This window comes from Heteronotia binoei, chromosome 2, assembly GCF_032191835.1.
Source record: "Heteronotia binoei isolate CCM8104 ecotype False Entrance Well chromosome 2, APGP_CSIRO_Hbin_v1, whole genome shotgun sequence".
Lineage (NCBI taxonomy): Eukaryota > Metazoa > Chordata > Lepidosauria > Squamata > Gekkonidae > Heteronotia > Heteronotia binoei.
In genome coordinates, this window is record NC_083224.1 from 34,255,780 (window position 1) to 34,267,914 (window position 12,135).

The window sequence follows — 12,135 nt, forward strand, 5'->3', positions numbered from 1 at the left end:
GAAAATGGCTGCTATGGAAGATGAGATTAGGGTTGTCCACGTCCCCACACAAAACTCTGGGAAGCTCCCGAACTTTGGGGAGGTTCCAGTATCCTGTGATGGAGGTGACTGTTTCCAAATGACCGCTCCTTGAAGATACAAAGCTGTGGTAATTCCCACTCTGTTCTGCTGAAGCGCCTCCTATTTTAAGGAGTTGGAAGAAAGTCAAGACTGGCTTTTTGCTTCTTGGGAAAAGTTGCTTTGGGGAAGAAGCAGCTAGATGCCAAGAAACACACTGGCAGGTGCCATGGGGCACTTTGCTGGAAATCATCAGCCTACACACGGCTTTTTTTGTAGAAAAAGCTCAGCAGGAACTCATTTGCATATCAGGCCACACACCCTGACATCACCATTGTTTCCCATCCAAATACTAGCCAGGGCCAACCCTGAGTAGCTTCTGAGATCTGACAATATCGGGCTGTTCTGAGCTATCCTGGTGTTCCCCTTGAGGTGGCAAATATGGAGGGGAGTTCACTAGAAGTGTGTATTCTGGTTTCCTTCCATTCTTTCTACACTTCTTCCCCAGTGAAGCTACATTAATTGGCTGCACGAACCATTTGTTTTAAAAGATCCTTTTAAAAAAATACATTGTGTGCCTTTAACTGAACAGGTTTGGGTGGCCCTGCAGGCCAGGTAGGGAAAATAATTTAGCAGGGCACTTGAGTGTCACAAACTCCACCCTGTCATTGCGTTTCCACTCTAGCGTTTGTGAGGTTTCATTCTGAAGATTGCCCAAGGCTGGGCAAGGTACCTGCTGACCGCTGGGAAGGGCTATATCCAGACATCTTCTTGAACAGTTAAACCGGAGCTCAGAAGCGCTAGGCTGGTGACTGAACAGCTGCACCAGGTAAGCAATTTTCTGGGTTTTTATTGCTTCTTTCTTAGCTAAGTGCTCTTTCTTAAAGCATAGATAAGTGCTCTTTTATTTTCCTTCACTCCTTTCTTTCCTTCTTCTCTGCTCTGAGCCCTTTGGAAAGCTGTGTAGGACAAACCTTTATAGGAACTCTCTGCCAGCTTCTCCAGTTGCAAAACAGAGTGGAGTTTTGTTTGCTTGCCAACGTGGCTAGTGGAGCTGTGATTCCTCCCCACTGGAGGTCGGTGCCTCTGAGCGGAATGCAAAACTACACCACGAGGGGATGCAGAGGTTGGTCTGCCAAGCTCAGATCTCTGATAGGAGAGGGGCCCGGCTCAGAGGCATAAATTACCCACCCAAGTTGTTCAAAAGGAACCAGGGAAATACCAGGGCCGCTCAGATTGTGTGAGCTGGGGCAATAAAGAGAGCAAATGCATATTTATATATAACAATCAGATTTGCAGCAAACCAACCCGGATACCAAGAGTTAAATGCCTTTTCTTGCTGCTATGGAGAAAAAAACTGTTTGAGATCTGGCAAAATGGGAGTTCAGCTCTGGAAGAGGACAGGATGACTATATTATGAAAAACCCAATATGATCACCCTATCTGCTGTCAGGGCCAGCCCTAGACTGTCTGGTTCCCTAGGCAAGGCTGACTTCTGGTGCCCTCCCCTGCACTGGTAACATTACGGAGTCAAAAGCGGGGGGGGTGCCCAATTTGACACCCCCAGAAGGCTGGTGTCCATGGCAATTGCCTAGTTTGCCCAGTGGCAGGGCCGGTCCTGTCTGTTCTTAATGGGGAGCCATTGTACTTCCTGCTCACAATATCCCTGAGAGGAAAGTTAAGCTGACTGGACCAGTAAATGTGACTGGACCAAGATCATTTGGACCTTGATCTTCCTACTGTGAGCCCACCAGAATCCTAGCCCTTGCATCATTCAGGCACTCAGCTGGGCAGTGGGTAGCCGAAATACTCTATTGAAAGCAACTGTTCTACCCGTCAGCTCACATGGTCCTATCCTATCCTCCTTTATTGGGTTGCTGTAAGAGTCAGAACTCCTCGGAAGAAGGGTGGGATAAAATGTAATCGGAGCACCAGCCCTTAATCTGGAAAATGGTTTCCATAGTGCTTATGTTCATGTCAATAATTCACACAACAATTCTATGAGGTAGGCCACTGTTGTTCCTGTTTTACAAATGGGAACTGAAGATAAGTAGGAATGGGACATCAAACAGAGTAAGTCCAAACTGACATCAGTTCCAGTTTGGAGAGCCAGTTTGGCATATTGGTTAGGAGCTGTGGACTCTAATCTGGAGAACTGGGTTTGATTCCCCACTCCTCTGCATGAAGCCAGCTGGGTGACCTTAGGTCAGTCACAAGTTCTCTCAGAGCTCTTTCCTCAAGAGCAGTTCTCTCAGAGCTCTCTCAGCCCCACTTACCTTAGAGGACGTCTGTTGTGGGAAAAGGAAAGGAAGTCACTCAGATTCTGGGTGAAGGGTGAGGTATAATTCCAACTCTCCTCCTCCAGCACCACCATGGTAGGAAACAACAATCAGGACTGTGTGGGTGGCATGCACCATCAATACATTAAATTGGGAAGCTCCTGTAGAGCTGGAGCTGGAGCCCAGAAAAAGCAAGATTTGGGCAGGTTTTATAATGCCATAGATTCCACACTCCACAGCAGCCATTCTCTCCAAGGGAAGTGTATTCTGTGATCTGGAGACCAATTGCAATTCTGAGAGCTCTACTTGGAGGCTGGCAACCCTAGTGAGGGTCTTGTGCCAACTAGAAACCTGTGCATTGTGATCTCACTGTATATGAACAGCTTACACTTTTAATCCTCTGCACTGTACCAAGACATATAAATGATTCCTGCCTCTTGTTACCTGTCATGTGAGAACCAATCCAGAGCAGGGAGTTGATGCAAGCTAATCTTTAAAATGCAGACCACATCAAGTGTGCAGCTTTCTTTAATGCAAAATCAAGAAGGGGGGGGGGGGATGTTGGAACACCTCTTCCTTCCTGCAGCAGCTATCCCAATTGCCCCTCTGGGAGACATGAGCCTCCTGAAGAATAGCACACAGGGAAATCAGTGGTCTGCCATGGGAGGAGGGGATCAGTGAAAATGATCTCCCCTTCTATCTGTGGAAATCCTATGTTGGATCTGCCCAGTCACTGCAGAGGGTGTTTTCCAAAGTAACATAAGCAAAAAGTCCTCTGCCCCAGTTAGCTTACAATAGAAACCTAAGGACAGAGAGAGAGAAAAGTGAGGCAAGGATAACAAGGGATGATAGAGACCAAACATGTGCTTAAACTTCATTTCTGTTAAGAACAGGACTAACGACTTCACAGAGCAGGGGAGGGTTTTTTTTGGTGGCTTTTATTTTCATCCTTGTTCAATCAAGCAAAGAGGTCAGGGAAGCATGCTATTTTTAGAGCCAGTCCACATGTTTCAAATGATGGGCTGCTTTTTTGCCCCTTTCTGCTCACACAAGAGATCCACTTGAATGAACAGCATACCGTATCAGATAGGGATTTCCATAGCTCTGCAAAAACAACATTGTTGGGGCTTGTACATTGCCCTGGTCACCTAAGCAGACTTTTCCTGGCTACTAAAGAAAAAGGAAAGCAGCTTTATGTAAAGAAACACAGATTTGAGAAGTACTTGTTTTGGAGAACTAACAGCAAGATTGGGGGTCTGAACCTTTTCTCCACCAGTCAGGTTTTCTACTCCATATTTCCACCCCCAAGCTGCTTTTTTCCTTGTGGAATTCCAATAGTGTTCTGTTCTGCTGCATTTAATGTATGGACTATAGCCCTATTTAAGTGCATGGAATGAGCTCTCTGAAGTGGCAGTCCTGTAGGCTGGATAGATGGTATGAGCTCAGCTGTGCTCCAGTTTGGGTTGCTCAAGGGTGGTTCTTGTTGACTTTGCCTGACTCATTCCAGTCCCTGCCCTTTGCTGTCAACTTTGCAGCAGGCAAACTTTTAAAAACCAAAGAAAGGTCCTCCCCCCCCCCAAACTTCCAGATCCACAGGATCTACTTCCTCTTCTTTAAATTGTATAACCTTGGGGTCTGTCTCCAGGTTAACAACTGCCCAGAACAAAATCAGCCTGCTGGCTTCTGACCTTTTAAACTTGCAGAAATCAGTTATCATTTCTGCAAACTAGCACTCGTTGCAAAAATGTACACTCCTATCTGTAGGATGCCTTCTAAACTACAGAAATAAAAATTAGTATTTCTGAAATGTCTTTGCACTCTTACGCTGTCTGTCCTGAGGCAAGTACACAGGTGGAATCCCTTTCCAAACAGTTGTGGGGTGTGTAACCGGATATTTACTTTAGCAACAGCTAGACACGTGTTCAACGTATTCTTTCCCGTTGCACATAGCAGAATGTAATATGACACCCAGGACTTCTGAGTTCCAGACTCATGATCCAGCCCTGCTATTCCTGGATTTAGTAACCATGCGTCCTCCCTTAATGTGCATTTAGACATAACAATTAAATTTATCATACAGGAAGTTTGGGTATTGAAATGGCTCAGGCGACACATAGCTGCAAACCCAGCTTTTCAGCAGTACCCCAGGGCCCATCTTACATGTGACAGAGCCAGAGGCAAGCCTGGATATTTAAAAGCAGCCCTCTCCCCTCAATATAAAGCAGTGTATGCCTGGAGGAAGGTGTGAGCACCCGGTTGGAGGAACCTAGGACTTTCTCCCTGCAGCTCTTGCCCCCCCCCCCCCCCCCGCAATTCCTATCCAGCCAAGTGTAAATACGGTAAATGCAGGGCTTTTTGTAGCAGGAACTCTTTTTGCATATTAGGCTACACCCCACCCCCCATGTAGCCAGTCCTCAAAGAGCTTATAGAATGTCTTGTAAGAAGAGCTCTGTAAGCTCTTGAAGGAGTGGCTACATCAGGGGGTGTAGCCTAATATGCAGAGGACTGCTACAAAAAAAGCCCTGGAATGAGTCTAGCTAGAAGAAGAAGAAGAATTGCAGATTTATACCCCGCCCTTCTCTCTGAATCAGAGACTCAGAGCGGCTTACAATCTCCCATGTCTTCTCCCCCCACAATAGACACCCTGTGAGGTGGGTGGGGCTGAGAGGGCTCTCACAGCAGTTGCCCTTTTAAGGACAACCTCTGCCAGAGCATGGCTAACCCAAGGCCATTCCAGCAGCTGCAAGTGGAGGAGTGGGGAATCAAACTTGGTTCTCCCAGATAAGAGTCCACTCACTTAACCACTACACCAAACTGGCTCTCAGAAGAAGGGTTCTGAGTGGAAATCTAGGAGGGGGCATGGATTCAGCATTTCCTCCTACCTGCATAAGAACATAAGAACATAAGAGAAGCCATGTTGGATCAGGCCAACGGCCCATCCAGTCCAACACTATGTATCACACAGTGGCCAATAATTTATATATACACACACACACACACACACACACTGTGGCTAATAGCCACTGATGGACCTCTGCTCCATATTTTTATCTAACCCCCTCTTGAAGCTGGCTATGCCTGTAGCCGCCACCACCTCCTGTGGCAGTGAATTCCACATGTTAATCACCCTTTGGGTGAAAAAGTACCTCCTTTTATCCATTCTAACCCGATTGCTCAGCAATTTCATCGAATGCCCATGAGTTCTTGTATTGTGAGAAAGGGAGAAAAGTACTTCTTTCTCTACCTTCTCCATCCCATGCATAATCTTGTAAACCTCTATCATATCATTTGTACTATAAACCATACCCCATCTTTTAGTAAACACATGGATCTACCCCCCACTACATATTAGAACTTGGTCTCCAAGTGTCAAAGATTAGTTCCCCTGGAGAAGGTGGCTGTTGGAAGGTGAACTCTATGACAATCTAGTCCACTGAGGTCTCTTCCCTCTCCAAACCCTACCCTGAAGCTGCACCCTCAAAATCTCCAAATATTTCCCAACCCAGAGCTGACCACCTTAAGCACTGGTAATCAAAATTAATAGGGATTTTTGGCAGTCTCTCTTGGCCAGTGTTTGTAGCTATCCCTTTCAAAAGCCTAGCAGTCGAGTCAGTGCTTTTACGATGATGCAAGGAAGATGGGGAGAGGGGAGGGCAGGGTGTATGGATGTTGTTGTCATGCATCTCTATCTCCCTTGCTGCTGCTTTTCTGAGGGTGGGTCAGCTTTTCCCATCCCCTCTCCATGTGGAACCCAGCCATGTGCAGTTCCAAGCTGTGAGGGAAAGCTTCCTCTCAGATGTGCATACCAAGCCTCCAGTGAACATTGCAGGAGCACTTCTGGATGGAAATTGTTGTGGTGTATGCAAGACAAAACAACACCATGTGTGTGTAGATCTGGGAGCGCGATTGGCACTGGTACCTAGAGAAGAAGAAGATATTGGATTTATATCCCGCCCTCCACTCCGAAGAGTCTCAGAGCGGCTCACAATCTCCTTTACCTTCCTCTCCCACAACAAACACCCTGTGAGGTGGGTGGGGCTGGAGAGGACTCTCGCAGCAGCTGCCCTTTCAAGGACAACTTCTGCCAGAGCTATGGCTGACCTAAGGCCATTCCAGCAGGTGCAAGTGGAGGAGTGGGGAATCAAACCCGGTTCTCCCAGATAAGAGTCCGCACACTTAACCACTACACCAAACTGGCTCTCCAGAGGTGAGGAGAGACATAGATATAGAGGAAAGGCAAGATGAAAATGCGATGAACATACTCCAGTAGTCTTCTAATTTAGGGTAGGGGAACTGTCCATTAAAGGGAAAAGGTGTTTTGTGAAGTTGGGGGCAGGAGTGACATGATAGAGGTTTACACCATTATGCATGGAATAGAGAAGGTAGAGAAAGAAGTACTTTTCTCCCTTTCTCACAATACAAGATCTCATGGACACTCAATAAAATTGATGAGCAGTAGGTTTAGAACAGATAAAAGGAAGTCTTTCACCCAAAGAGTAATTAGCATGTGGAATTCACTGCCTCAGGAAGTGGTTGCAGCTAGAAGCATAGACAGCCTCAAGACAGAATTGAATAAATATATGGAGTAGAGGCCTATCAATGGATATTAGCCACAAGGTATAAATAGAACACTCTGTCTGGGGCAGTGATGCTCTGTCTTCTTGGTGCTGGGGGGAGGGACAGTGGGAGGGCTTCCAGAGTTCTGACTTTGCTGGTGGATCTCCTGATGGCACCTGGGTTTTGGCCACTGTATGACACAGAGTGTTGGACTGAATGGGACATTGGCCTGATCCAACATGGCTTCTCTTATGTTCTTAGAATTTGAACCTTTATTAAAGGTTAAAGCCAGATTGGTGTAGTGGTTAAGTGTGTGGACTCTTAACTAGGAGAACCGGGTTTGATTCCTCACTCCTCCACTTACAGCTGCTGGAATGGCCTTGGGTTAGCCATAGCTCTCACAGAGTCATCCTTGAAAGGGCAGCTGCTGTGAGAGTCCTCTCAGCCCCACCCACCTCACAGGGTGTCTGCTGTGGGAGGAGAAGATATAGGAGATTGTGAGCCGCTCTGAGTCTCTGATTCAGAGAGAAGGGCAGGGTATAAATCTGCAGCCTTATTCTATTATGCTGGATATTTGACTTTCCCCATCTTTTGGGGGGGGCGGGGAGGAGAGGGGAGGCTTTTTCTTTAGCTGTAACTGGTCTTGGCAACAGCCTGGAGAAAGAAGTGCCCTGTCCCTTTAATAGAAGATTAATGAGATGTTACCTACCAGATGATGCTACTCCATACCAGGAAAAGCTTCACCTGCCAATTTCCACACCTTTTATTTTGCTGTCAAATCACAGCTGACTCATGGAAACCCTGTAGAGTTTTCAAGGCGAGAGACATTCAGAGGTGGTTAACCATTGCCTGCCTGTGCATCATGATGATGGTATTCCTTGGTGGGCTCCCATTCAAATACTAGCCAGGGCCAACCCTGCTTAGTTTCTGAGATCAGACTAGCCTGGGGCTTACTGTTATAAGAAACATTGGTCATCCAGCCTTCATCTCTTGTGCTCTGAGAGGCATTAAATAAGAAACACTCCTAAGTGGGTCTACTCAGATACAAAGTCTGATACTAATGCAGTGGGACTCACTCCCAGGAAAGTATCTTTAGAACTGCAGCCTGGGCTGCAATTGGCTCTGGGATGGATTTGTGATGCAACCCACGGGTCATTTCATAGAAGAGGTGCCAAAGCTCATTAGCGCAAGTAATTAGCATAACTTATTTGCATATGCCAGATACCCCTGACATCACTGGAAGGTATACTAAATTATATCAGCTCAGCATCTACCTTAAAATGCTTCTTGAATTATCATTGTCATAAGAAAACCTGACTCGCATCATACTTTTAATATTACTTTCTCCTATGTGGCCATGATGAAGATTTCTGTCTGTTTTTGTTTTTTTTCCCATTTTTGTAGGGAGAAATGTTAGAAAGTTTGTCAAGTCTTAGAGTTCAGCAAAACTCTCACAGGGGATTTGAACAATGGAGCCCAGAACAAGTATTGGGGGTGGGGAGGGGGGAGAAAGAAGGAGCACAAATAAAATTTAGAGGTTCCAGAGCTCTGGTTCTGTGAGCTCCTGCCCAAAATGACGCTTGATGCAATCCTCAACACAGTTGTACCCTTCTAAGTCCACTGAAGGTTTAGAAGGATGCAACTCTGGGATTGCACGATCAGTGCCTTACTTTCTTCTTTGTACATAGTCCTCAACATCTAAAAATCTGTAAAAAGCCCCTACATCTTCAGACAAGGAACTAGATCACGTGGGAATTTCTCTGCCCTAAGACTTTGCCCTTTCTGCTTAGCCTCTTTGACAGGAAAAGAAACACACGTTGAGAAAGCAACATTAGCAGATGCTTAGTGGTATCGCCTTTAAACCAGTTAGACTGCATTCATCTTTGATACTATTTTTATAAAGTTTGGAGGACTAGTTTGTGTACATTGAGCATAACTCTCATTGCAAGGGCAGCTTCTTCTTCTTTTAACCCAGCTGTTCTTGCATTTCTTATCACCGTACATAAATCTAGATCCTTACTGTACTAGCAGACCACCCCCATTATACCACAACATTCACTATGTAATACTCCAATAATTGGGTTGTATTTTTCATGGTTCTCCATCTCTGTATTCTGATTCTGTGTTTTTATGTTTTAACTTTATGGGATTATAATAAGATTGTGAGTCAGTTTGGGTGTAAAAGCAGGATGGAAGTGCTTTAATTAATGATTATTTTCCTTGCTGGCCAACATATGTGATGAGAGAGGAGAATTACGGTATTAAGGCTTGGATCCCATACAGTGTAAACTACATTTACAGTGTGATTCTTTTCCACTCAAGACCACCAAAAGCTATAAGAACCATATAGACAAAAAACCTAAAAGGCATTTGTGAAAAGGTACAATCAGTTGAACTTGCTCTTCCCATCCTTTTCTGTCACTGGTGCTTCTGCTGTAGGGTTGCCAGCCTCCAGGTGGGGCCTGGAGATCTCTCTCTTTTACAACTGATCTCCAGCTGGCAGAGATCAGCTCCTCTGGAGAAAATGGCTACTTTGGAGGTGGACTCTATGGCATTGCACCATGCTGAAGCCCCTCCCATCCCAAACCCCACCCTCTCCTGGCTCCACCCCCCAAGTCTCCAGGTATTTTTCTAGTATAGACCTGGCAACCCTATTCTGCTGGCCCACATGTGTATTTTTGAAAGTTTCTATGCAGCTTCTCCAGGAGACCTATATGAGGCACTTTACAAAAATATAACACAGGATGACCTTGACTGGGTGGAAAACTGGACTAAAGCCAATAAAATGAATTTTAATAGGGATAAATGTAAAGTTCTGAATTTAGGTAGGAAAAATCCAATGCATAGTTATCGGATGGGGAGAGACTTGTCTTAGTTAGGCTTGCCAATCCCCAGGTCCCAGCGGGGGTTCTTCTGCTTTCCCAGGCTCCTTCCCACCCCCAGTCAGCTGGCAGGTGGGGGGAAGCCCCGCCCCCACAGCCATCATGTGACTTTCCACCTCCGGAGGCTTCAGTCTCCGAATGGAAAGGCTTCCTCTTGGGATGGTGTGTCTGTGTCACTTTGAAGAAGTTGGCAGCAACTCGTGAGTAGAGATGCATTGCCAATCCCTCGCTTCAGAGTCACCAGAAACGGGCGGGGGGAGGGAAATGTCTGCGGGGCACTTCATTATTCTCTATGTGGAGATCAATTCTCATAGGGTATAATGGGGAATTTATCTGGAGGTATCGGGGACTCTGGAGGAGCTGTTCTTTGTGTTAGAAGTACAGTATAGCATCTAGTGCCTCTCCCCAAAATACCTCCCATGTTTCAAAATGATTGAACCAGTGGGTCCAATTCTATGAGCCCCAAAAGAAGGTGCCCCTACCCTTCATTATTTCCTGTGGAAGGAAGGCATTTAAAAAGGTGTGCTGTCCCTTTAACTGTGATGGCCAGAACTCTCTTGGAGTTCAATTATGCTTGTCACACCCTTGCTCCTGGCTCCGCCCCAATGTCTCTTAGCTCCACCCCAATGTCTTCTGGCTCCATCCCCAAAGTCCCCAGATATTTCTTGAATTGGACTTGGCAACCCTATTCTTAGCAGTAGTATGTGCGAAAAGGATCTAGGGGTCTTAGTGGACCATATGCTAAACATGAGTCAACAGTGTGATGCAATGGCTGAAAAGGCAAATGCAATTTTGGGCTGTATCAACAGAAGTATAGTGTCTAGATCACGTAAAGTGATGGTATCGCTTTACTCTGTCTGCTCTGGTAAGACCTCACCTGGAGTATTGTGTTCAGTTTTGGGCACCACATTTTAAGAAGGATATAGACAAGCTGGAATGGGTCCAGAAGAGGGCGACAAAGATGGTGAGGGGTCTGGATACCAAGTCCTATGAAGAAAGGTTGAAGGAGCTGGGCATGTTTAGCCTGGAGAGGAAGCAGCTGAAAGGTGAAATGATCACCATCTTCAAGTACCTGAAGGGCTGTCATATAGAAGAGAGTGTGGAATTGTTTTCTGTGGCCCCAGAAGATAGGACCAGAACTAATTTAATGAAATTAAATCAAAAGAGTTTCCGTCTCAACATTAGGAAGAACTTCCTGACCATTAGTGCAGTTCCTCAGTGGAACAGACTCCCTCAGGATGTGGTAAGCTCTCCTTCCTTGGAAGTTTTTAAACAGAGGCTAGATGGCCATCTGACAGCAATGAAGATCCTGTGAATTTAGGGGGAGGTATTTGTGAGTTTCCTGCATTGTGCAGGGGGTTGGACTAGATGACCCTGGAGGTCCCTTCCAACTCCATGATTCTATGAACACAAAATGCCAAACGTTATTAATCAAAACCCATCATTAAAACCCCAGACAGACCAACATGAAGCACAGTCTTCAGGCAAAAAGCAGACTGTAACAATGAGCTTAAAATCCCTAATTAAAAGTCTGGGTAAAAAGAAACATTTTGGCCTGGTGCCTAGAAGAGAGCAGTGTAGACACCAGGTAAGCCTCAAGGGGAAAAGAATTCCACAGGTGAGGTACCAGAGCTGGGAAAGCCAGGTCTCCTAAATTCCATTGGCAGCTCAGCTTTTATTGGGAGCTAGACGAAGCATGCATATTACTCCCATCCTTCAGGCACGTCACTGGTTGCCCATCTGTTATGAGACCGCATTTCACTATCACATGCAAAGCCCTTCATGGCCTTGGACCCTCATATCTGCAAGACTGCCTCTCCCGCGTGTTAAGCCAGAAAAGGACAGAAAAGCCCTCTTGAATAATTTAGTTTTGCATAGCTTGTGAATAGCCAGGAGAGCAGGAGCCTTCCCAGTCTCCACAGGCTGGGATCCGCAACGCGTATGGGAAGTTGTTGATTTTGCCCATTTGCAGATTGGCCCCTGCAGAAGACTGTGCTCTGGTGAGCGAAGCTGTTGTAGCTGATTTCACTTCACTTCTACTTCCATTTCTTCCCTTCTGGGAAATAAACTGACTTTGGATTGTTCACCATTCTTTTATGCTGTTTTTATGCCCCCTGTCTTGTGTTTAATAGATTGTTTTTGGTTTGCTGTATTGTTTTAGTTCATGAACTGTCCTTGGCATGTCTCTGGAGATACAGCTCATACATTTCTAAAGAAATGAATAATTATATAATCCAACATGGGGGTCAGTTGCATGCTGAGATCTGAAGGCACAGCAAAAATCAGTCAGTCTGAGAATTCAACTGATCCCTATGTGGGATCATGGCTAAGACTTGCTGTAGTCAGAATGGTAGAGTATC

The 12,135-nt window shown here is 45.8% G+C and overlaps 1 protein-coding gene across 1 annotated transcript in view; it reads left to right on the plus strand.

Moving 5' to 3' along the window:
* The first annotated feature begins 777 nt into the window (after positions 1-777).
* Positions 778-12,135, plus strand: part of BCAS1 (brain enriched myelin associated protein 1) — an 87,995-nt gene continuing 76,637 nt past the window's right edge. Inside the window, exon 1 of the mRNA XM_060230774.1 lies at positions 778-886. The gene's annotated coding sequence lies outside the window, so the exon portion shown is untranslated. The remainder of the gene's footprint in view (positions 887-12,135) is intronic.